General features: G+C 39.9%; 1 protein-coding gene and 1 long non-coding RNA gene across 2 annotated transcripts in view; both read right to left on the reverse strand.

Moving 5' to 3' along the window:
• The window catches only part of il1rapl1a (interleukin 1 receptor accessory protein-like 1a), a 139,792-nt gene extending 133,226 nt beyond the window's left edge, over positions 1 to 6,566 (reverse strand). The window contains 1 exon segment of the mRNA XM_051072180.1: positions 5,767 to 6,566. The gene's annotated coding sequence lies outside the window, so the exon portion shown is untranslated.
• An 11,899-nt stretch (positions 6,567 to 18,465) lies between these two features.
• LOC127142696 (uncharacterized) overlaps positions 18,466 to 27,007 on the reverse strand; it is a 90,000-nt gene continuing 81,458 nt past the window's right edge. The window contains exon 6 of the long non-coding RNA XR_007813660.1: positions 18,466 to 18,778. This is a non-coding gene — a long non-coding RNA (uncharacterized LOC127142696). The remainder of the gene's footprint in view (positions 18,779 to 27,007) is intronic.

A 27,007-nucleotide genomic window follows, 5' to 3' on the forward strand; every position in this document is an offset into this window, starting at 1 on the left:
GCCCGAAGCCTTGAAAACTATAACAAAATAGAGAATTTGTCACTGCTTTTAAAACACAAAATTTGGATATTTTTCAAGTTAAGGGACTGTTATCATGGTTACAATAACAACTACTTGGTTACGGTAAGGGAACAACTGCTGTCACGTTTAAGAGAAATTAAAGGAAACGGGAAATTCACAGTAGCCAGCTGAATTAAAGTCCAGCATTTCCAAACTTCATCCCATGTGGCTCTACAATAATGTCATCCAGCTTCCTCCTTTGGTCTGGCTAGACAAGAGTCATAATTACTATGGCCACTAAAGGACTTTGAATGTAAGCATGCGGAAACCAGTGCTGCTCACGGTTTTCTTGAGAGGGCAGCCTGCGATGAAAAATACCACCAGCCTCCACTTTTATAGAGGTGAAGTACTTACATGCATGTATGTATACAATCAAATTTTCACAGGGGATTCCCCATGAACATATGTGCTCTTGCCCATCTCTCTGTGTTATCATCCTTCGAAGTTTCTCTCTCCATTTTGTTTTGAAAACACTGACTCAAAGGGCAGTGGAGCAAATAAGAGCTCCAACTGTACAGCAAATGAAAACAAGCTTGAGCACCTTCTTTCAGTTATTATATTTCCTAATCCCCTCATCTCCACCTCTTCCTCACTACACTCTGCCCAGCCTGTCTCCTCTCTATACTACTTTTTTCACCTTTCTTTAACCTCTATCTCCTTTCTTCTTTTTTTTTCCATTCCTTGCTCGGCTCCTTTCCTCATTGATTTAGGCACACTGGCACACTGCATGAGTTTCACGTGGCAAGTAAAGTGACTCCAAGCCAGAAAATCAACACCACTTTATTCTAACTGTTGTACATCCTGACAGGTTACTATTTCAAGTGGCTCAAAGAAGAGGCCTCGCTCATGAAAATGACTTTGACAGGCCTGACAGGCTTTTCTGAGAAAGTGCTCCAGGTAAGAACTTCAGGAGGAGAGACAGAAGTTATAATATGAAAGAAAGATTAAGAAGTAGTATCAGTGGAGTGGGATCTCTGCTGTGTGCTGAGAGTGCAACAGTGTCATCATAGAGGTTATCAATGATGAAATGTATAGAGGTGAGTTCAAGCATCCATCGTCAAGTGGCCTGTGGTCTCATGTCTTCACCCTAGTCTAGACATCATAGAGGTCACAGATTTCACAAGGTATTTTGTGGAGCTATCTGATTGCCTTCTTTTGACAAAAAAACATCTTATAACTTAAACTGATATTTCAGGTTAGCTAGCAAGTTATCATTATTTATTTATTTATTGTGTTTTTATTAATTGCTGCAGATGTATAGTGGACCAAAGAACATTTGCTATAATACCACAAGGAAACAGTATGATTCAGGGAAAAAAGAGCAGAGTAATAATTACTCTTGAGGTAAAGTAGAAGAAATGAAAAGCCTAACCCAAACTAAGCCAGTATACAAAAACAGTGTTGATATAATTGGGGATCCCTGCCCTTAAGCACTGCGCAATCAGAGGACTTAACTACCATTTAAGCCTATTGTAAAAGTGCTTCAGACTTCAAGCTTAAAGGTCTTCAAAACTGCATCTAAATGCCATTGCCTTAATTTGTGAGAAACCTGAAACCTGATTTATTGCGCGTTTGGTTCTTTTGAAAGGCTGTTAATCAAGTAGTATCCTCTTTGTGTTGTTTATTGTTCCTTTATTGTCAATCAATGTGACAAGGAAGAGATGGTCTTTTAAAAAATGACCCTACTCCAAATATCAATTCACTGATGAAAACAATGTACATGTGAGTGTGCGTGTGTGTGTGTGCGTGCGCAAATTAATGAATTAGCTCTCACAACCTATCCTCAACCTCTTCTGAAGCAGGGACACAAATCACTGACCTGTCCTTTCTGCTGTGATCTGACGGGCTTCATCAAATGACAGGCTGAAAGCTTCTATTCTATCACACCACTTTGTATTCTAATCTGTGTGTTATTATTATGTGATTGTATGCTTTGGTGCATAATTGAACATTTTGAACCTTTGAGCCAATCTGCCTCAAATGAATCCTCAGCTCCCACATCAAAATGATTATTTCTAAACAAACCGTGTTTAATCGACTGCGTGCCACTCTCCATCTGGAGGATGCTGTGTGACAGCTTCCCTTAAATTACAAATATCAATCTGCCACAGTAGGAGCTCAGCTGCCAGTGGCCTCATGGGGGTTCACGTCAAAGCAACCAGCCTTCAAAACAAAGCCATCAAAATGCCAAGCTTGCTAGATGCTTTGTTCTGAAAGAACCACGTCCGTAACCTGATCACAGTTCTACTGAAATCACCAAATTATTGAACAGCAAGGCCTTGCTGTACACACACCCAAGATGAAGCTAAGCTGAAGTTGGCCCAGTCTGTGGGTCTGTGTCAGCTCTGTGTGGCTCCACCCCTCTCTCCCCCTGCTGCAGGGACTGACAGACGCTAGCACCAAGGGCTCCCAATCTGCTGTGTGATCAGCGGGACTCTCCCTAAGCGTGTTCCCCCTCCTCATCACCGACTGTCTGCCCGCGGCAACACTACCACTTACACTCCATCCACCCGCTTATTGATACACTTCACCACAGGATCGCCTTTGAGTGCTCCTCAGGAAAGCAATAGGTCTGCAGGGTGGCCTAATTCAATCAACGTTAGGGGAAAACACACATCATTCATCACCAACACAGGACCAGTCCAGGAAAGGACCAGGAAGACTCTACCAGCTCTTCCTTCTTGCTTGATGAGGATCTCACTGTGGTCCCACAGGGCACTGAGCAGCTTAGTGAAGCTGGCACAGGTTATTTATGCAGTGTTACCATGTTCAGACATTTTTATACAGACTCAGGCAAATACATGGATGTTGGGCAATAGTAATCACAGAAAAGCAATACAGTCAGACACACAGTCGATGTCTTGGCTTCCCTGAGGTTAATTTGATTTTCACTTGGGCTATGTATTATTTCCCCGACTATGTTTGGAACAGGCGTAACGTGCATCCTGTGAAATATAAAAGCTTAAGGAGCGTTTGATCCGTTGGAGTCCAAACAGAAACTACAGCCGGACAAGTGCTTTTAGAAAGTATCAAATGTGTCTCAATGCCACTTTACTCTAAGGCACATTTATATGAGAGAAAGAGGAGCCTGGAGTTCAACATCTGAAACACTGACAAAACTCAAACACTGCCTTCAAAAGGCTTTATACATGTCTTAGCATCTTTTACACACTTTTACGCAATTGGAACAGATAACATGTTCTGTGATTTTGCAACAATTATTAGCATGAAAGACTATGAAGAAATGATTTCTTTCAGATTAATATTACACAATTGAGCAGCATAGGTAAACATAACTGGTCCTCAACATAGTTACAGTTCTGATTGTAATAGTACCTTTTTTTTATAGTATTGGTACATTCTATTTTCACAAAACTTAGAATTATGCAGCCAAGTCAAGCACCACCTCATGATAATCAGCTAATGGGTTTTTTTGCCACTCAGTAAACAGTTTAACCAAAATTTAAACAAAAACACAGGGCACAGGATACATGACTCTGTATTATTATACCATGAGTCGTGCAGCAATGGGACTTGATGTATTGTGTATGTATAATTAAAATGGGTAACAAGAAATATTAAAGACGCATATTAGCATAATATACAAGATGGTACAATTAATACCATTATCAAACAATCATTACAAAGTCATTTCATTACAAAACAACACAGTTGGCATCCATTCTCAAAGGCCTCTCCAAATTTATTTTAAATAGAGCTCATTACAAAGACTGCTTTCTTTTGAATGCACCCTAATCCCATGTTTACTTATGACACACTCAGAATGACATACACGCATGTGGCTCAGTAACTTCTAAAACATTTCAACATAAAATGTAAGTCAGAGTTGCTGCAGCCACTGAACATTTCAACTTACAAAATCAGCCCAGAGTTGAACAAAGGAGCTGTCTGTTTCAGCACCACAGACAGTTCCTGTCATCTTCCCTATGACGAGGTGCTGCTGGCAGCATAGACGGCCTGCCACTTTTATCTGCTGCACGTTGTAACATCAGACAGAAGTGACTTTACGAATTCATTAATGCAAGACTCTATGCTCATACGATGTATACCGTAAATTCAAACTGACATGGAGACATTTTCTTTCTTGACTTTTCTCTTGGTTAACAACGTGAATTGAAAGATGTGGCTCACCTCCAAATGGCCTCTGGCATGTCATCTCTGCCAGCGCAAATAGATATAGGTCACCTGACAAACTAAAAAACACTGTCTGCTCTGATCAACAGCACATAGGCCCAGGCTTGGCGTCTTCTCCAACTGCACTCCAGCGAACAAACCAGAGAGACAGAGGTGGTTGAGTTTAACTGAGTTTTAAGCAACCTATACAGCCTCTATTGTTTCTGTGTGTGTGTGTGAGAGAGAGAGAGAGAGAGAGAAGAGAGAGAGACTACCTTGACACAGACATGCACTCACTTACAGTACATGCTCAAGACGAGCCATGCAGGAGCTACTGACCGACAGACCACCAATAATCTCTCTTCAACACGACTTTGAGCTGGGTCGAGCAAACACAAAAATAAGGTGGACACCTCCTGAGGTTTTCACTAAAGCTCAAAGTGCTCCGGCATTTCTGATCCAGGCGCACCTCCAGAGATGGGATCACCATCAATCATCGCCCAGATACCTGCGTCATGCGTCGGTATTCGCACGGTTCCACCCAAGGGACCGCGCTGTCTGTCCCCATGGGAAACTTATACAGTGGGTCGAAATGGCGAGAGACCCAAGGCATAGAGCTGTCACTCTGATACAGTTAAATGACCCTAATAATACGGGTAAGCTTTGTGTGGGCAACAAAATAAAAAGACAGCGTGTGCGTGAGTTTGGCATCTCATGTAGTCTGTGTCTCCGATTTAGACTCTGTAACTACAGTGACGCACTCTCTCATACGCAAGCATTTCAAACTCGATCGCCGTGAGTGTGCGCGTGCACGTGAGGCAAATACACACACACACACACACACACACAGGGAGGGAGAGGGAGCGAGAGAGAGAGCATAAGTTATTTTTTTTGGCGCAATCCATTCCAAAACTTGAGTGAATTTTATTGTTAAGCCGTCGCCTCACTGCCACCAGCAGCCTACATCCGCCGTATAAAGCCAGGATTGTGCATATAATAAGGCTTACTGGTAGACTGTCTTCAGGCAAAGCTGCCGCTTCGTTTACACCTTTATCTAAATCCTCTCCTTAGTGAGCTCCAGTGAGCCCGGCGGGCCGGTGTGTGAGACTGCACTGCAGAGGGCTTCTCCGGCATCTCCACGATTGAGCTCATGAGCAAATATATCGCGAGCCAAATATTTAAGATACTCGGTCCTCGGTCTCACGTTGCCACACATACAATACAGTCTAATTATTTAACTATTTATTTCTGAATGTTTTTGGCCAGAATGATCCATATTCGACCTAATCTCGTTGCTGCAACAGTGGCAGGTGCTGAACTTCTCCTCCTAAAAGCGTGTAACTGGCTCAGAGCCTTTTTAAACTGATGAGTATCACATCCTCACCGCCGTGTTTTTTTTTTTTTTTTCTAGAATAACTGCTGCAACTGTACGTCTGACAGAAACCCAGAGTCACAGGCGATCAATTCATTGCCGCAATATTCGAAGAACCGGTTAAACTGGAGGTCTGCGAACTTTCATATGATCAGAAAAAAACATGTTAGGTCGGCAAGCCAAGAGGAAAACTGGCCTACCTTCAGCTCGATTCCAAAATGGTAAAAACGCCGTCTGTCAGTCAGTGGGGAAGGCTTTGGACATCACAACTCCAAGTCAATAGAGAGAACACGTTTCCATAAAATGGGTGCAAGCCAGTGATAGTCTGTGTCTCGGCGAGGTCACCCATCCAGCCAATCGTCCCGGTTTAAATCCAAACAGAATAATGGAGATCTTGTCTCTGTCTTTTGGGGAAGAAGTGCGCCAAGCGCTCTCCTACGCAGATGTGACTTTGCGCGCCTGAAATAAAACGATGATGGTAGACATGGGGGGGGGGGGAAGAAAAAACACTACCACAACCAATAAAAAAATATATATATACCAAAATGAATGGGGGCGAAGCTGCGAAATGATCCCTCAACCCCCCCTTAAAAAGAAAAAAATCTGACAGCTGACTTTTGCGCAAATCGAGCTTAATTACTTATCCTCTCCTGGGGGCTTGACCATCCCAGACGCACTGGTTGGTGCGATCCTCTGCACTCAGCCGCGTCGTGGTGGAGATGGGAAAAAGAAATGTATGGATATAATGGCCAGATCCGATGGGGGGTGGTTGGTGGGGGGGGTTTTCCTCCACAGCTCCGCTCTGTAGTTGCAATGCACACGACGAGAAGGATCTCTCCCCGGTCCTAGTGCACCACACACCGTCCCCTGCTGGCTCTAACACACGCCGCGGCTGCACCTGCACTCTGTCATTTTCATCGATTCAACAGTGAAATGGATGCGGGGTGGGGGGCTGGGGGGGATTCCAGCAGACATCTATAACTCAACTCAAAGCTTTGGTGCTGAACAGAACGAGATTGGGGGGGGGGGTCCTCACTTGTTGGGAGAGGGAGAAGATGGGGGAGGGGGTGAGAGAGAAAGAGAGAGCAAAGGGAGGAAAGGGAGGAGAGGAAAGGGGGAATAGGCTTAAGACTGAACCCCCGACTTAGTCAGTCCCGCGTACTGCTGATGTCCCAAACTCAATGTGAGAAAAAAAAAACCTGAAATAAAGTCTGCATTCAAAGTTTTCCATCATGACAAATGTTAGTGCAAATAAAAGGATTCAGTGCAAGACAAGTTCAAACAGTGTTTCTTCTTTTTTTGCGCACAATTCATAAGTCATAAACAATTCAGAGATTGGACAGCTTTTATGAAGATGGGGTCATGTAGACACAGCGACCTATTAGGTCACCTGCTGCTCTATGGCTGGATTAACATGTTACTGGGGCCGGGACAAAAAGTTGTTGTTGGGCCCCTACTAACCCCCAGTGTACATGGCAGGTTCATTATCAAACAAACAAACAAACAAAAAACATAAAAACAAACAAACAAAAAAACACTCAACAACTGAACGATGATTGGTTAATTGATTGGCGAAAGTTAATTGGGTACAATTTTGATTATTTATATATTGTTTATCCTTTTTAATAGAAAAATACTAAAATAATAAAATTTAATAAAAAAAAGGTACCAGCTTATATTGATATGGTCAGTTCAGTCACAGTCAGGTATCACACGGTCTCACATTCAGACAAAACCCTGCTAACACACAGCGAAGGCCACAAACTCCGAAATAAAACCCACATTAGCTTCGCTGCTCAAGTCTCCTCATCTCACTGACTTACACGAACACACGTCTTGTCCCTCAGCTTGTTGAACAAGACACCAAACAGCTAGTTAGTAGTATGTAACAGTATGTAAACTTACCTAGAGATGTCACTTAAGTCCGGTTAGGTGTTACTGGCGTGGTCCCTTACACTTCAAAACGACTGCTCACAGCACAGTGTCTGCCTATGACTTGAAAACTGGCCGCAGTTCAACTGTGTTTGCTTTGCGTCGTTCATTTGCCCCCTTTTCTTCTTCTTCTTCTTCTTCTTGACATTGCGTTACTGCCTTCTTTTAGATTCAGTCTCCTTCGGCGTCCATGCAAGTTGCGCCACTGTTCCAATTGCTTTCAAATAATAGAAGTATAACACGACACCGGCACGGAGCTCTGTCTACCAGCTGCTGTCAATCAAACACAGACACACGTGTGCCTTCAGCTGACTGAGAAAAGGAGCATTTCTGATATTTCAAACAACACTTCCTTCCTTTAAACTGAATCAAACAATAAATCATACATAAAATCAAAAATCACTTATGACTACAAAAACTTTTTCTGTATGTTTACAATCTATAATAGTAGTCACCCTGATTTTCCATATTGTAATTTTGCTATTTGGTCTTTTCTGTACACTCAACATCTGTTGCATGTACATCTGTCCTGGAGGAGATCACAGGCTGTGCAGTACAGATTGTAAATTTGGTATGTGAGATATGTGAGATTGGGCTGTGTAAATAAAACTGACTTGTCTCAATCATTAATGTGATTTCAGTAAGTTTGGAAGCCACTGCACATGCACTATAAACCCATACAGGTGATTTAAATATTTTGGCTGATTAGACTTCTCTTCAGGACTATGTAGGTGTGTATGCTGTAGATTTTGTTTGATTGACATTTCACTGACTTTTCTAGTAGTTTGCAGCTTATCAGTACATGGAGTCCAGTTACCTTGTTATTTCTCCAACATACTGTTGGTCCTCACACCTTCGACCTGAGCAGGTCTCATCAGCCAGAGTAAGTGACAATGCCTGTGTGGGTGCGCAGGTGCAAAAACAATAGTGAATGATTCATCTCCAGTTTTGCCTTAGTATGAGTGTTGATGAGCAGATGCATTTGATTAATAAATTTTATTGTCGTATGAAAAATGATTTAATTTTGCTGGAATGATACACAAGAAAAGGCTGGGGCTACAGTGAATTTATATTTGCTTGCATAATACTGAACAATGTACTCTCTGTTTTCTCTCTTACTATTTTATGTGTGCCCTCTGTAGTAGAAAATCTGGAATACATTTTTTAAATCAAAAATTCATGTAAAGCATTATCAAGAGGTTTGAAGTCAGGACAAGACCAGAACCTAACACATACTATACAATATACATTACAATATTTTGCCAAGTATTTGAAACCTTAAATTATTAAAATTTTAATAAACCATCCAACATCTTCTCACTTGGAGCTCATTCCTTCTCCTCTACATGTAAATGAGACAGCTGCCTTCTACACGAAGATAACCAAGTTCTTTTTCCCTCTTCTATTTTCACCTTCATCATCTACACAACTTGCTACAACAGGGCCACCTTTTTCATTGCAGGAAATGTACATAAATGCAGGCCCATACAACTTGAAACAGCAAACCCAATTTTCTTACCTACTCTCTCTTTGGTATAAAATAATGAAAACTGTACACAGCATGTTCTGAGGATTATCTAGAGGGACAATGATTCTGCAAAGAGAGCATCGCTCTCTGTTGGAATTTTTAACAATGCTGTGAGCACCACAAACAAAATCCCATTCACCTGTGCCAGCTTTCAAACAGCTATGGGCAGATGGGATTTTTTTTTCTACATAAGACTCAGAATCCATCCCCCATCATGACGGAAACATCACCAGTGGTGGAGGAAGTATTAAGACTTAAGTAATAATTATATGATCTTATTTCAAAAATATGTAAAATACATATGAAAATGTTAGATGTCACTGAAGATGGAAGCTATCTAAAAAAAAAAAAAAAAAAAAAAAAAAAAAAAATTCTAACAGAACCAGAGCCACACAATTCAAATTACTGCATAGAGTACATTTATCACCAGATTGCCTCTTTAATTTTAATCTTAGATTCTCTTCTCTGGGCCCTCAATGCAAAATAAACACTGGTAACCTCTCGCATTGCCTTTGGTCTTGTCCCAAACTACAGACAAACTGGGAATCTGTCCTGTATGAGATGCAGAACATGTTTGGAACTGAGCTTAAACTGGACCCAGTTTCACTTCTCCTAGGTCTTCCTAATACACAAGTTGCTAATGTACATCATAAAAAACTATTCAGCGTATTGTCATTCTGTGCAAGAAAGGATATATTACTCCACTGGATTTCCTGTAGAGGCCCCACACTCTCTAGCTGGTATAAAATTATAATGGAACATATCCCACTGGACTTGTTGACCTGTCTGAAGCACTCCAGGGTGCCTGAATTTGTAACAATGTGGAGGCCATTCCTTGGCCATGTGAATGTAGGTGTGTCTGCTATTCTATCCAGTTAGATGTAATGTAATGATGAAAAATGATTTTTAAATTTTTTTTTTTATCAAAATGAAGTTCAGTATCATAAAAAAGTGAATGTTATGAAATTCTACCATATTACTGGGTGTGAACACAGCATTTTACTGTTTTAGGGAGGTCTTGTAACTATTTTACATACTGTTGGTTAGATTAATCCATAACGAATGCATTATACTCTATAAGCTCATCATATATTTTATATGTAAAACCTTAATTTGTTATACAACTAGTAATAATAACTGTCAAAATAATGCAGAGGAGTAAAATGTACAATATTTCCCTCGAGGTATGAAGTAGCATACAATGGAAATATTCAAATAAAGTATAAGTACAACAAATCTGTACTTAAGTGCAGTAGCCTCAGCAAATATTCTGCATGACTCTCCATCACTGGACATCACCTCCCACTTCAAACATTCATATGAACAGTATCTGTTGGAAGAACAGCTCTGTGTGTGACTATTACAGGGTGTAATAGTCATAATTCATTCATTTAAAGCAGCTACTCCACCCACATTCCCCACTGTAGCGTTTTGAGGATTTTTTTGCTTTCCTGAACTTGTATTAATTATGATCTCTTGACATGGAATGCAGAAAAACTGCTTTAATAGAGTTGTAACAGAGTCAAGTGAGTACCTTATGAAATTTTCTTATGAAATGAAAAATGACAGCTGGGAGCGAATATCCTTTTTGCCATCCAAGGACTTTTGTTTTGGCTGTCAATCACTGAAGAACACATCAACCCTTTTCAAAGGGTAGTCATCTCAATTGTAGGGATTATCAGTGGGTTTACACATTATCCATCATAAGTAAATTACCCCCAGACAACAGCCATGGTGGCAGTGATGGTACAAAAATGAAGGCTAGAAAAAGGAATACAAAATAAATGAATGTTTTCACAAGTCTAACATACAGTGCAAGTGCACACCAAACACTTCTGTGTATTTGTGTGTCAATATGAGGATAAACGCCCCCTTTTATCATATCCCACCAGGATCTGTGGCATATCTAAACTAAATGGGAGAGAAGAGGGTTGTCTTGTATAACTGCACTTTCCCAGGGCTCAGGAAACTCGTCACAGACGTATCTGCCTCCACAGTTTTTCCTTTTGGAGTATGAGTAGGTACCTGACCATTATCCGTCATGCAGCAGAAAATATAGAGGCTGACTGATGACATAAATCCTCCTCTTCATCCTGCTTAAAAACCTCACTCACTCACTCATTCGTTCTCTCACTCACTCACTCATTGCAGCCTGCTGAATGTTCAGTAGATAAACAGTGCATGAGTGATACTATAGAAACTGCTGGGAGATCACAGGACTCCATAACATCTTACTCCCACACTTGTTTTTTTCCCCTGATGCTGCATTGTCCAGTTTTCTTCTACTGAATGGCTCTGCACAGCACCTTCTTTGACAATACAGTAAGAGCTCCATATAAAAGCTCTCAATAAGTTCAAAAAGGGACCAACTTTGCTTTAAAAAGCAATATCTTGAATTAGCATCATGTCCCACTTTCCCGCACAGACGAAAATAGACTGAGCAGTATAATGCAATCAGATAAAGAAACAATTAATTCCTTGGTTAGAATTGAAAGTAAGGAAAATAATGTGAATTCTCACTGGAACACAGGCTGCACTAGAACAGATGTAGCAATGGCTTGTGAAATATGTGAGTACCACAATGTTAGACCGCACACAGATAAATTGATTCTAAGATAAAAAATTTCCCCGCCTATTCCTCTCCTCTTGAATATTTTCTGAAGTTATGATGTATCTGGATACAGACTTTTTTTTACTCTACAATGAGTGCAATTCAATACATTCAAATCCACTGTTGAATACAAATGAAACTGGATTGATGTGGATGCTCATACTGAGACATTACAGCGTCTATTAGAATAGTTAATCTTAATAATAGACATTAAAACTCATATTGGTTGCTTTTTTGCCCACTTGGGGCGCAGCACTGACATATCTTCACCTTTATAAAGTTGTCCTGGTGAACATCTGCAAATTACCTAATGTTTTAGCTTTTTTTGGTGCACCAACTCTTGAGGGTAGTATCTGGCTCTTTACCTGCTAAATGCACCATTTTGTAAACTAGCTAGCTGCTAACTATGTCTGTCTGCCATTAGTTGTTGGCCATGGTGTTCAGTAGGTTTATCAAAGCTTTTGCCTTCTGTGCCTGCAATGAGACAAAACCAAAATGGTAAAGTTCAAACTGTAAAACCAAATCAATGAGCTGAAAGATGCTTAAACTTTCCCTAGCACTTAGAGGGAGTGCAGAGTAATGATTCTCTGTGGGTTTGTCACATCACACATGGTCGTTTCATTCATTATGTATGTATATAAATATATTGATTTCTGTGCTTCCTGTGTGGAGTTAGCATGTTCTCCTGGTGCCTGTGTGGGTTTTCTCTGGATACTCCTGGTTCACCCCACAATCCAAACACATGCAGGTTAGGGTTAATTGGCAACTTTTAAGTGCCCATATGTTTGAATATGAATTTTAATGGTTATTTGTCTTTATGTCAACCCTTTGACAGACTTGAAAACTGTCTGGGGTGTACCCTGCCCAATTCCAGCTGGGATTGGCTCAAGACCCCCTCTGGCCCTCAAAGGATAAGAGGTTTAGCTAATGGATGGATGGATAATTTCAATTTAAATGACTGATTACAGTTTATATGTTCTCCGATGGGAAGCCAGTGAGGGATCATGCTCTTTTTGCTACACTAACGACTGCTGCTCTTTGTCTGACGCACATGCACAGATGTGTGGTGGGATCTAAATGCGACACAGATAACATCATGGTGCATCATTCTCACTGAGAGGCTCCTCACAGAGATTGGCGCAGAAGCTTGATTTTCTGTGGGACAGGTAAAGGATCCCAGTGCAGAGGAACCATAGTGTTCCAAATTGGCAAACTGAACTAAATCAATCAATCATGTTAAAGGAAACCAGTCCATCAATTTTGTGCTAATTTTTGTCAAATAGGACATAGCTAATAATTAATCTCAACTTAATAATTTTTCTGTCTCTCATCAATCTGTTTCCTTTTTGTCTCTCATTTGTCTGTCTAGCTATATACATGTATTTTACTGTGGTACATACACACATGCATACACACACCGAGAATGGACAAACACACACACAGGCACACAGACAAGCAGATGTTTCACACTGAGTGCTGACTGATACATGCCCATTGCCTAATTGCAGGTTTATGAAATCTGCAGGTTGCTTGTGCCAAGCAGTTTCCAAACGGATGCCAAGCGGTTGCCGTGACAGCAGGTCGTGACCTTCCTGTAATTGTAGAGATGATGCCATTTCCCCTGCTCATCTGGTATGCACATCTGCGCCAACACAAAACCATTGACAGCCAGAGCACACAACTGATATCAAACCAATACTTCAGAGTGAGAATCAATTTATTATGAATCCCTCAGAGGTTTACTTAGCAAAGTGTTAATTTCATTTTCAAAACCTTACAATTATGCCTGATGTGTTTTATCAGTCACTGGTACTGATACTGCCAACATGTAAATTCTGACCTTGAAAATATAAAATATCAATCCATTAAAAGAAATCTGAGAGTTCTGTGATATTTGGAGACATTTTCTTGTTCTTAATTATTTCAATGTTTTGGCCGAATTCATCTCCTTAATACTGTGATCACCTCCCCTGGCAACTGACATGCAGTTTTCCTGATCAGATTGGCATCTTTCTATATCACAGTGTCAATACCTTCAAGGTGAACAGTAGAATGGGCATCAAATTTCTCCTCAGACATAGAGAGAGAGTAGATTCTCACTTTAAAATACAGAACAAGAGAGGAGGGGTTAAGGGGAAGTACAAGAGAAAGACACACAGGGGTGGTAGATTCAGAACAACTTGTCTGTCTGGGCTTTTACAAGAATGGAAAAACACTCATCATGTAACAGCTATCGTGGCACTGCAGTGAGAGTTAGTTAAGACAGAAGGTCTTGGAACACAGCCTTCACGTTTTATATTTTTAATGGAACCATTTTTAATGTTTACCCAAAAAACATTCCTCTAGTATACTTGAACATGAAATCACATTTTCCTCTTCGACAACAGTTTCTTCTCAGGACTAAAATTTCTTTTTGTAACAAGACCTTGCAGGAGTAATCACTGTATTGATCCAACCTCTTTCACTGCTTTGTTATTTTACTTTGTGCTGAGAGTTTATGAGAAGCTAGATTAACATTCATGTCATTGTACAGCTTACAATAACTTCTTACCACATGCTAAGTACTGCTAAATATTTCAATAGGGAACTAGATTCTCTCCCTCATCAGCTCACCAACAAACCATCTCCAAACCATAGAAATTACCACAAGAAATAAAGAGGAGAGCAGGGAAGAGCTCAGTGAGTAGCACTCTGAAGGCACTGCTATGAAAGCATTTGAGCGTGCCTGTGGTGAAAAAGCTGAGACACTTAGAAGGAGCGCAGTTGTATGCACATTACAAGTAGGTAAAAAAAAGTAACGCACGCACACCGACTTCAAACCACAGATTCATTTAGATAAGAAACATTGCGATTGCAGTTGGATCTTCGTCAAAAGAATGTATTTAAAAAAGGTTACCAATAAGCTGACAGGCTGTCTGGTGAATAGTGATTAAACCATATAACCTGTGCATAGTAGTAAAGATTTCAAATAATGTTTCAAGTAGTATACGGTACAGTAGTACATCAAATATTCAGCTGTAGGCTACATGAAAGGAAGAACTGAAATATTTAATATTTACCTTTTTAAAAAAACACACAAATACTACATGTTCTACCTAGCTTTTTTAAACAGTTTGACCTATTGCTATCAAAACATTGTTTACATAAGTTTCTCGTATGAGTCAGTGTGCAAGCTCTTTACCATTGATGCTGAGACACTTGTGAACATCATTAGCCAGTCTAATTAAGGTCTCCCATCTAAACCTGAATTATACATCAAGCTGCCAATCAAAAGCCTGCATCCAGTGCCATCATGGGAGCATTCCTAAAGATTGCCAGTTGAGATTTCCCTTTTAATCAGAAGGCTGGACCAGGATCAGCATTTTCCATTCAAAGGAATACAGGGAAATGTAGGGAAGAGACAGTGGAGGACAGAAAGACAGGGGGAAGGAAGGAGAAAGGGAGAGGTAGGGTGTTGGAATCCCACAGGTACAGCAATGTAACGCTTCATACATACATGATCTGTCTACATGCTCCCTATGTATTACACAGGATGTATAGTGTATACATATCTGTGGGGGTGGGTTTTATAAAAGAAAATTCAACATCCATTGGCCTATTTTTTAAGTATATCTGCCTTCCTACTAATTTGAAAGAAAATACATCTAAATCAAATCAATGTCTCCAATATGCCAATCCCAAAAAGCGACCAAATGAATCAAAATTGCAAAGTTTAATTCTTAAAAGGCTAAATTAGCTACATTTGTTGTCTTACATACTTGCAGCAGCTCTTCAATGCAAGTGAAACCAGACACAAACAAAGAGTTCCTTTTAAATTAGCTTAATTCATAGTGGTAGTAATATTGACTTTTATGTAGATGTAAATGCTGGAGCTGGTGGCTTTACAGACAAGTTGTCTGCAGGTTGTTAAAAATTCTGTAGCTCTTTACACCATGTGGGAGATCTCATCACTGCTACAAATTACCTGATGCTGCTTACGTATAATTACAGTCTGAATGATATCACATGAATGTGGAATTAGCAGCGATGCTAGCCAAAATTGCACAATGTTTCAGGACACGCTACTTGCAAACACACTAGTCAGAATAGACAATGTAAGTTTCCAGGACTACGTCTGCAAGGAGTATTTGACTACGAGGTGTATGCCGTCCTAGCTATGCTCCTCACAGCTCATGGAAATGCATGGCTTACTTCAACTATTCTTTGGTCAGATTATATTTGTTTTGCAGAGAGACAGTACTCTTGACATCTGCAAGATGTGACATCTTGGCCAGAAAAGTGTAAAATCATCAAATTTTAGGAGTTTCAAGTGATATGAAAGAGTGGACACTGAGAACTTTGATTACCTTATTACAAAGGGATTTTAAAGAGGTTACACTGGAATATTCAAGGGTAAGGCAGATGAAAGCAGTATGGAATTATTATGACTAAAGATTTAAGAGTCTGTAGCTGGTCATTATTTTCTTCTTAAAGCTGATTGATTGTCCTCTATTTCAGACAGTGTGGAGGTTTGCAATATGTTAAAACTGTTATCAAATTACATACAGCACAAACAGATGTGAAATCATGCAAAAAATATATCAATAAAAGTTAATCATACAAGGACATTTGTAGTCTTACATCTTTTATTTCTTTCTCTTTCGACACAAGGTTACTTAACAGTCTTTTAATCACGCAACTCCTCTTCGGAACATCAACTTTGTCTGAAAACAATTGTCTCCTCCCCGTCCCTCCCTATTGCCTGTAGTGTTCATTAACATAGAAATTGACGAGCCACAATTGATGCTCTAAAGCAAAGTTCAGACAGCAAGGTCAGCCAAGAATCAGTAATTAAGCCAGTCCTTTAAGTGTGGCGGATCTGCTTATTAGTAGTGCGGGCCAGGACTCATCCACATAGAACTGAAAATGGAAATAAAATCCATCTCATTCCCAGAGAAGCCCGCAGGACGTCAGCACTCAGTGTAAAACAATTACACACTATTACGTAGGGCAGAAAGGGATGAAAGTGTCTCCTTGCCTCTAACTGCCTCACACCCTGTCTTTTGGGAGTCACAAAAACTCTCTTATATAAACACTATCTATATATAAATATATATTTATACATGTCCGAGTCTTTCATTAATTGTCACACAGACACAGTTCCATAATTTATGAATGTCCTATCTAATGATACTTATGTACTTATGTCCTGCCATGTGAAGTAGCTTACCTGATCTAGCCTCAAAGCAGCAGGAACTCCTCAACCCTGAGCCCCAGTCAAAATACGGACTACTGTCTTCCCAGTATGCTACTTAGATATGCCCACTTACCTGTCATTTCAGGCCCAATTTGGGCCAGATAGGGGAAAAAGAGACAAGAGCACCTCTACTAACTTTCTCCTTCAACTGGGTCTCTCTGCCTTCTGCTCTCACATTAAACAGAGATAACAGAAAGTGTTTGAATGGTTTGAAGGACAAAAGGGGTCCTTTTAAGTGCAGCAGAGATGATTTATTCATCGTTTTAAGCTCCATTGTATCAGAGGCCCTACAGCAGGAGGTAGAGGCGTGCTAGTTCTGCACTTAAATTGTCTGACAGAGGCGTAGGCAGGAGCACAACACTCACTCCTTTGCTCTCTGTGTATCTTTTCCTCTCTCTCTGTCATGGTGATGATTTTCGATGGTGCAGTACTGTATGAATGTTGATGTAAGGACGTGAGCATGTGACTGAAGATTTTCACACCATACTTCTTCATTAATTTAGCTTTTAGGCCCAGGGGTTCTTTCCTGGCTCTCCTGTTGAAGTACATGGCTGTTATTACTGATTTAAATCAGCCTGACCCTTTGAATTCTGCAAGAAGGATAAACATGGAGACTGTGAATTATTTATCTAGAATATGGAAATCATACATGCTGAAGTGCTCTCTCTCTCTCGCTCTCTCTCTATCTATCTATCTGTCTGTCTTCCTATCTGTTGTCTGTCTGTCTATCTGTCTGTCTGTCTGTCGTGTATGAGGACAGAAAAAAGCTGAATAATAAGTCTATTTGTGTGGCTCTTATTTAGGAAGGTGAAGTCTGTTACTCTTGTCCCATCAGTTGTGAGGAGCAGATAAACAGGCAAGTTTTGCTGACTGACAAGAGGTTTTGGACAAACTTGTCATATACACTCCCTTTGGGAGGGGAGGGTTGCTGTAACAGCAGACAACAGCAGAAATACATTAAGAATTCAGTGACAAAGCAGGGGAGCCCACACAGCTATGGGCTGGACTGTCAAATCTACCCACTTCATACTGTAACAGCGAAACACTCAGTTCATGACATGCTGCTGTTGTTGTATAAATAACAAAGGGAATGTTTGACCCCAGTGATTACTTTTTCCAGGAGACGCGAGGTCTGGTTACAGCCTCTAATATTGAGTACAATTATTAAATTGGTAATATTTATGTAGGATTTAATGTCATTATAGTGTCACTCTATACTGTTTTGTTCCAACAACCCCCACTCCAAGATATGGAGCCTACTCCACAACCATTACAATTGGCACAGGGTTGTGTTCATCTTTAGTAAAACCAATAAAACTGATCTAAAAATGAAATCTTATTTCATTCTGAGGGAGCATAGTTGTACCCTAATGGTTGAGGTGCACACTGCATACCCACAATGCCCCTGGTTCAGCAAGGGACCTTGTTGTATCCTTTCATTCTGAGGTCTGAGTTCCTGGTCTCAATTTGATTTGATAGAAATCCTTCAAGTGAACATTCAGACATTGCGTTTTTTGTTGTGTTTTTTTTTTTTTTTTTTTGCCAGAGGCCTTTGCATTTTCATCCCATCTGCGTAAATGGAATGATCCCCTTCAGATAAATGAGGAGGCTGCGATTTTTTAAAATTTTTATTTTTTTTACACACAGTACTAAAGTCGGTCTGAACTTGAACAAATTCACTGAAACCTAATCTTTCAATTACTCAAGAAACCCAATTTTAGACTCAGAAAATTAAGAAAATAAAAACATCTTGACTGTGTTTATGTGCATGAAACAAACAGTCCTGTGGAGACATACGGTTTTTCTCTATGTAGGTGGCAGACCATCTGAAGACAGCTGTTGGAACATCTGCTTGCACCGTGTCACTCATTCATCAAGTGTTTCTGGTTCATTCTGGGCTAATGGCTGATAGAGACAGGCAAAGACACAATGTCAGTGCACCCAAGCTGCCAGCTACAATTTCAATAATTACAGTGGAAAGTAGTCAGTGACGCTCCTCTTTGTCACTGTTGAGCAGCTACATAATCTTGACACATTGCATGTGTTGCAGTCATTGCCCTTTTTGTCTGGAATGATAAAGGTTGCAAACATCCAGGTTTTTGTCGCACAATAAGAATGCGTGACCATTCCGATCAAGAGCCAGCTGAGGCAGACAACATCCCATCTGACACTCACAGTGAGAAAATTGTCCACTTCACCACAATAATATTGTTCATCATTTGTCTTTTAGTGCACTAAATTACAACATTTATCAAACATACCCTGAATCTAATCAGTTAACCCGGTTTCCTTTCTTTCCTTCTCTTGAACAAACAGTTAAAAACAACCAAGGCACAGACTGAGGCTGCGTCCTGGAAAGAGAATGAGAACGTCATTACGGTGGAGAGATGAAAAGAAAGCTCTAATCAGCCAACTGTAACAACACACACAAAGGGCAAATGCAAACACAAAACCTGGTGTGGTAGTAGAAGGCAGCAAGTTATTGAAGGTCATAAGACAGACAGACAGAGAGAAAGAGAAGGACAGGGTGAGAGCACTATTAGCCTAGAGTGACAGAAGGAGGAGTGTTAGATGCTTGCCACTTGATCATTTTGCTGTGAATGATTTTGCATGAATTTGCGTGATGACTCATGATACGCTGTGATTGATTTTCTCTGCAGCCAAAAGCTTGTAATTAGTTGGTGAAAAAATCCAGAAAAAATATAAAAACCCACCATGTGGATGACTTTCTTAATAAGGTTAAAGTAGTTTGTTGTTTGTGTTGCTCTGTCTTTCCTTCCAAAGTATCTTTGTTCACCTTCCTGACAAACAAAGCTCCTCTATTCACAGTTATAACTAATCTGTCCTAAATAGACCAACACATTAGATACATGCTCAGTATTAATGCATGAATTCATTCTGGCCAGTCATGCTGTTATTGTTGTGTTCATTATGGTGGGATGGAAAGCTGGAGTGGGTGTGTCATTAGTAGTAAGCTGATCTGGAGTGAGGGAGCAGTAGTCTCCCCTGCCTCGTTCATGTCTGACAGCCGGAAGATTAGTATGAAGGATGTTCTTCATTTGTTAAGTGCTGATACTAATCCCATCTATCCACGTTATGAAGTGACGCTCTGTCTTCATACAGTCTGGACAGCGTCTCCAAGATCAACGCTGACGGAAATTAAAACCAGAACCTGCTTGCCCTCATTCAGCCATCAGTTATTCATGTCTGTGTGGTGTCTACTATGAGAAAACTGTGTATTGTGTGCAGGGATACATAGACACAGGATATAAAGGGAGTATGTGTAACTTTTTAAAGGAACAAATGGGACATTTTTTCATTTACTCAATTTAATAAACACAGAAGTACAGCTTCACTTGATCTGATATGACCAGTAATTTATGGTGGCTAATGTTATCAATTTTTTAGATAAATTCTGTTTTTTACAATGGTTACTGAAAAATTGGGATTTTGATTGGCTGACAGATATAGATTAGCTTTTAACAGTGTAGCTGGGCAATAATAAACTGCAGAAAGTTCTTTGCCTTTGTGTCATTCATAGCAACCATGAAACATACAGTTTATGAGGTATCATAACTTATATAAGTGACATTACTGAGTCAGTTTGCTGTTCCAGTGACTCTACTTCTCTTCTTTGGTTTAAAGGAGCTATTTGTAAATTTTCTCTGCTGCCAAATGTGGTTAGGGTTAGGTTAGGTTAGGGTTTCAGCCATCATTGTGTTCACAATGAAATAAAAAGTTAGAATACGTCTTCTGATCAGTGTTCATTAACCCAGGGCAGTCTGGGCACCACCGTGAATCGCTACCAGAAAGTGATGATATGGACTGGCTGGGCCGGGCCTAGCTGGTTAGCATGCTAACTCCAGTAGAAGAAAAGAAGTGATGGAACTAGAAGCAAAACACTGGCATTGCCTTCCACCACTGCAGAGAGCTCTTGCAAGTTAAGGACTGATAAATAAACTGCTGTTAATGCTAATGTTAGCTATGTAGCAATAGCAAAACTAACAAAAAATACTCCTTTAAAATAAAACTATTAGTGTGTAATGGCCCAGTGACTGCTGTTCAGAAAAAGTTACAAAGTCTTTTCCTTTTTGGTTTTTAGTTTCCTAATTTGGCACAATGGGTAGGGAAGTTGGGTATAATGAAATGTAGCTTCAAACATCAGTCAAGTCAAGAGAAAATTGAGCAGCAATTATCATGAGATTAATTGATAATAAAACCAGAGTCACACAAAGACAAAAATAGAAAAATGCAGCAATGAAAGAATGATGTCAAACATCCATTACTTCAAAATCTGCATGCTATAGTTACGCAGGGACCATAATATTTGAGCAGCAGCGGGTGTTGGGATGTCAATATGCTGAGCGATAGAGTTGGGTTCATAAATAGTCCTGTACTCTGACACAGTGAGCTGGCTGAGGAGGTTTGCAAGGCTGCTGAACTTGGAAGCTCCTTAGTGAATGAAAGTTCAGAAAGTGGTGAGGCCCTCCTCCACTCTGCGGCCCACACAGCCAGGCCTTCACACCATTTTATGTAACCATAGATGGAGAAGAAGAGAGGCAATGAGAGAGGCAGAGGAACAGAGAGGTGGCAAAGAGGGAGGTAGGAAGAGAAACAGATGGAGTCATAGAGAAGAGAGGCAAAAGTATATATAGAAAAAAAATGAATAATAAGATGCTTACTTTTCTCAACCCTTCCAGGTATGATCTATTTTTTGGTTCTTTTTTTAATGAAAGGTATAGTCATTTTCTGAAACAGCTGGGCACTCTTAAAATTACAAAAAGTTTTTCAGCTATTTTCAGCTGCGTATTAAAATGTATTTGATGCACAAGTATGTATTTAAAGCAGTAGGATGGTTTATGTGGGATTGGCTCAAAATAAACTACAGTGCCCATGTTCATTGTGATAAAGTAACAAGTCACCCAGTGCAATGTAATAATACTTTTTATAGCAGAGACTAAAAGCCTTTTTAAAAGCTACAACACGTTTTCAAGGGATTGTCAGTAACAAGAAAATACAGAATATCTTGAACCTTATCCATTGAAAGAAAAACAACATTGACAAATTGGATGAAAAATACTGACAGTTTTTTTTTTCCCCCTGAAAAGTAAGAAGCACTGATATGGCTTTGAATGTCAGATGTTACCTACAGTATAATTCAGATCAACTCCCCAAACATGTTCTCAAGAGATGAGCCAAGGATTTATGAAGTCAATGGTCTGGTCATTTCTAGAGATAGGAAACGGTATTTGGAAAACTTACTCACACATACACACACACACTGCACATGCACACTCACACAAAGTGGTGATAGGGGTGTTGGGATTGGGCTGAATGCCAGGCAGCTCTCTGGCAGAGGAGATAAACTTTTCTCCTCATGGTCTCTCCACTTACTCATCAAACAGTCCTAATGATCCCACTGTGGGTGAAGTGAGGTTGTGTGTGTGTGTGTGGATGGCGGTTAAGGCGATGTATTGGGGATTTCCTAGAGTAGCAATGGTGTGTGTGTGTGTGGCTTCTGACAAGTCCACTCAAATGCAGGAAGTTGAAAACACTTCTCACAAATGGGCATCTGTCCACCAGCATTTTCAAATCACTTTATTATTAATTTGTTAACAACAACAAAATCTCCATCAGTACTAGTGTTTTGATTGCGAGTCATAAATTCTGCACTTAAGGCAGTAACAGTAATTCTTTGGTAACTGAACTAGGGGCCCTCAGTCAAACCAGTACTTTCATACTTAAGCTGTCGCCTAATAGCACCTGTATTATGTCATCTGCATACAAACACAGCACACTGAACCATCCAAGATGCTGGAGTGGTAAAGCTTGCTTCTTCGTGTTGCTCTGTGAGATATCCGCCCATACCTGTGAATGCATCTAAAATGTAAGAGCTAAATAATGAACAACTATATATGATAAGATATTGATAAATGTGACTAAACCAACCTGATTCTAAACTATTTAAGAAATGTTTTTAATAAAAATATAGAAACTGAAAACCTTTGACATGCTTAATAGGGGTTGGACTCAATTATGATCAATACTTCTATGGAATAATATTGCCTTTAAGATACTTTTATATGTGCATCTAAGTATGTTATAGGGCATTTTTGATGGTTTTTTTTACAAAAGATCAAACTGCTTTACAAAAGCAGCAACTTGTTGTTGGTTTCAAGCCACTAAAAGACTAAACTAATGATAAGATTAGAATAATGTCTACATTGAAGATCTCTTTTTGAAGTTGCCATTTTATCTGGGCCTTTGAAAATCACTCTTACTCTGAGGCCTTGGGATACCCTATCAGGAGCTTTGCCCATTAGAACATGGCATGCAAACACTTTTACAATGATTAGGTGGTGATTTCATAAGATGAATTGAATTATACATGGGCTGCAACCAGTTGTGGAATTCTCAATTGGACAAGAAAACTGAGGGACCAGTCTGCACAAACTATGGCAACTGGAACAATGAGCATTGCAATTTGTTCCAGTTGCCATAGTTTGTGCTGTTGTTGTTGATGATATTACTGTTTTATCTGTGAAACAGGTGCCATGCCATTTTATAAGTAGTCTACTTCAGGCCTAAGAGAGTGTGACGAGGCGGAGAGTGAGCGCAAGAGCTAAAACATCAGGCAAAGCTCGTACTGTGTGCCAAACAAAGGCAAATGTCCCTATATAATAACAGTGCCATGCACAGGATGTTGGACTTGCTGGCAGGTTGACTGCACCTACAGGAGTTAATCTAATAGCAGCTTCCACTGACTATGAGTGGTGAGTTGTCAGCCCTCCACAGTTCAACCTTCTAATGCACTGTAAGCTTTGTAAAGTGGTTATGAAGAGCAGGAGTCATGGTTTCCAGTGCATGGAACAGAAACATTGTCTCCACAGAGCCCTAAAAATAGGTCATGCTCTGCTCTCTGATCTACTCCGCACTGTTACATAAAATACACTCTACTTTGTACCAAATCACTGTTTCTTTCCCTCAGTCTTGCTCAGATATACAGTACACAAACAGAATCCACATGTAGCAGTTACAATGTATACAGTATGCTGTATGCTAAGAACTAATAAATGTAAGGCGATTAAGGCAGGCCTTGATAGAAAAAGGCATAATTATGCTTTTAATACTAACACTAGGCTAAAGATAGCAGGTACAGTTTATCAGTGGTACGGCAGACTATAATGCGCTGAAACGCACCGTTTGTTCAACATTATGTAACAAATTTTTCATTTGAGGTAAAGGGAAAGTATTCAAAGATGGCTAGCCAGTGATGGTGACTCATGCTGACAGCTAACAGGATCATGATGTGAAGGGTTTCTATGGACTTTTGAAGGACCACAACAAAGGCAATGTTGTCATCAATACACCACTACTCTTTATAATTTGCTACCTCTTACACTGTCATTTGTTTTCTGAGCCTCACTGTTTTCTTGTCATTTAGTCATATTTTCCTTCCATCAAATAAGGCTTATATATTAATCACAGCCATAATTGGTGATAATACCATTGTATTTTCAGATGAAAGCCACTGAGATGACAGGCCACTTTAATGCCACTGAGAAAGGATCATCTGAACGCTTCAACCTTTCCTATTGATTCCTGAGCAACGTGACGCCCACTGACTATCAGCATCTATCCATCTATCCATTAGCTATACCACTTATCCTTTGAGGGTCGCAGGGGGGCTGGAGCTGAAATCAATCCCAGCTGACACTGGGTGAAAGGTGGGGTACAACACGGACGGGTCGCCAGTCTGTTGTCGCCATATAGAGACGACCAATCATGCTCACATTCACATTTATGGGCAATTTTAGAGTCGCCAATTAACCTGAACCTGCACATCTTTGGACTGGGAGGACACCAGAGTACCCAGAGGAAATCTGCACAGGCATGGGGAGAACATTCAAATTCCACACATGAAAGCCATTGCTCGAACACGGGGCCTACTTACTGTGAGGCAACAGTGCATACCATTGCACAACAGTGCTGCCCTAACCACTCTGTCGCTCTATCAACATCTGATAAACCCTAATTGCCGTTATTTATTAGATTAATTTGTGAACCATGCACCCTAAGTAAAAATAGTTAACACAACAGAACACAAACTAAACTGAGACATGTCTGCCAGTTTTGAAGACCTAAAACGTAATGTTTTTCATCACAAATTTAAAAGATATAAATTTATAAATAAATAAAATAAATTATGTATATTTATGTAAGTTAATGTTTGGCATTAACATTAACATTTTGCAAAATGTCTAAAATCATAAGATATTGATGGAAACATGTAGTGCAATGTATCTGATGCTATTTAGACAAATATAACAATATCTGTACTTTCCCACCACATTTAAGGATTTATAAATATTGTCATAACACTAAATAGCTAGTGAATGTGTCTTATTCCTAAACACTAATGCTAAAGTCTGAGAATACACATCTACACAATGGCAGAACCTATTGTTTGATTTTGTGATCTTGAATGAAACCAAGAAATACATTGAAACATTTATATGTAATTTAACATGTGATTTAGTTCAGTAATGCATATCAACAATAAATGTTGTATGTTTTGTATGTTTGTGCACAAGCAGAATTTTAGCCCTTGACCTACAGTGATACTGTATTTGAACGTCTTTTGATACATTAAAATACCATTTGCACAAATGTGTGTATGTGTGTAAATTGCTCAGCACTGTGTATGTGATATACTGTTCCGTAGCATGCCTTAACATGTGCAAAGTTATTATTAAAGTTATTATATATTTGGCCTAAGATCTCAGAATAAAAGCTTGAGTATTACAAACCTACACACCCCCACATATGCATTCAAAGGATTTGTGAAACACACACACAAAATAAAATTAAATAAACAAGGCTGATAGAGTTTTAAGAGCTGACTAATGTAAAAGCACATTCCTACATTAGGTAAATGCAGTGTTTGTGCAGCATTTGTTCCATGGTGATGCTGCTGATCCACAAGCAGCAGAATGCAGAAATTGAATGGTGCCCACCCCAACCTCCCCAAACCCTTCTATACTCACCCCAGGCAACCCCTCCCCTCACCACTTCTCTCCCTCACTTCTCACCGCAGGTTCGATTAACAGCATCTGCTTTGTTCTGACTCCCTGGGGCTAGTCCCTATTGCAGGGTACCTGTGTGGAGTGGAGTGCAATGCAAGCATAGAATAGAGAGTCTTTGAAGAGAGAGAGGGAGAGAGAGAGAGAGAGAGGGAGAGGGAGAGAGAGAGAGGGCGAGAGAGGGAAGGAAGGGTGCCAGAAATGGATCAACGCAAGAATACCAAGGGACAAAATAAAGCTGTGCTGTTAGAATAGGTGGAGTGATGAACAGTTTCAAAGGAGGAGGAAAGGTTCAAACAAAGTGAGGGGGGACATACAGTAGATGCATAAATAACAACTATGTGTGTCATCTTTATGTGACGTGTGTCTTGCAGGTTAAGGAATGCCACAAATACAATAACACATTTAGCACCTTGCATGTGTAGTACTGTTCTGAACATCTTGAGAATCTGTGAAACAGCTGACATGTAATCACTATCTCGTAGCAGTGTGTGTGTGTGTGTGTGTGTGTGTGGCTGATGTAATAACTTGTAAGACTAAGTGTTATTTACTGGTAATATTACTCACACACTAGCTGCATAGTGTGTTTCATAGGCAGGAGATTTTCCCATCCTGATATGTCTGCAACAAATGGCAACATGTACCAAAATATGTGTGTGCGTGTGTATATGCACTTACGTGTAGTGTAGTGCAGTTGAGCCAGATATCAGAGTTAATCATGCTGCACTTAACCACTTGCAGAGACATTGTTGTTTGCTCTATAGAGGAACTAAGAACTGATCTGCTTACTGGCATACCAAGAGAAAATATAGAAATCACCAAAAAATATAGAGAATCACAAAGACTTCAGTGTAAGTACAAGTGTTCCCTTTAATGCAGCTTCAAGTATTGTTAGTAACATTGGCAACAAATGTCATTGTCTATTGCTGTAATTGCCATTCTTAAAGAGAAATGAGAAAGACAGATTTTAAAAAGAAATAAATATTTCAGCATGAATTGAGCTGAAAAATGGTGCAGACTGTTTACATACAAGTATGCACTCATCTCTTTA

The sequence above is a fragment of the Lates calcarifer genome, linkage group LG1 (assembly GCF_001640805.2).
Source record: "Lates calcarifer isolate ASB-BC8 linkage group LG1, TLL_Latcal_v3, whole genome shotgun sequence".
NCBI lineage: Eukaryota > Metazoa > Chordata > Actinopteri > Centropomidae > Lates > Lates calcarifer.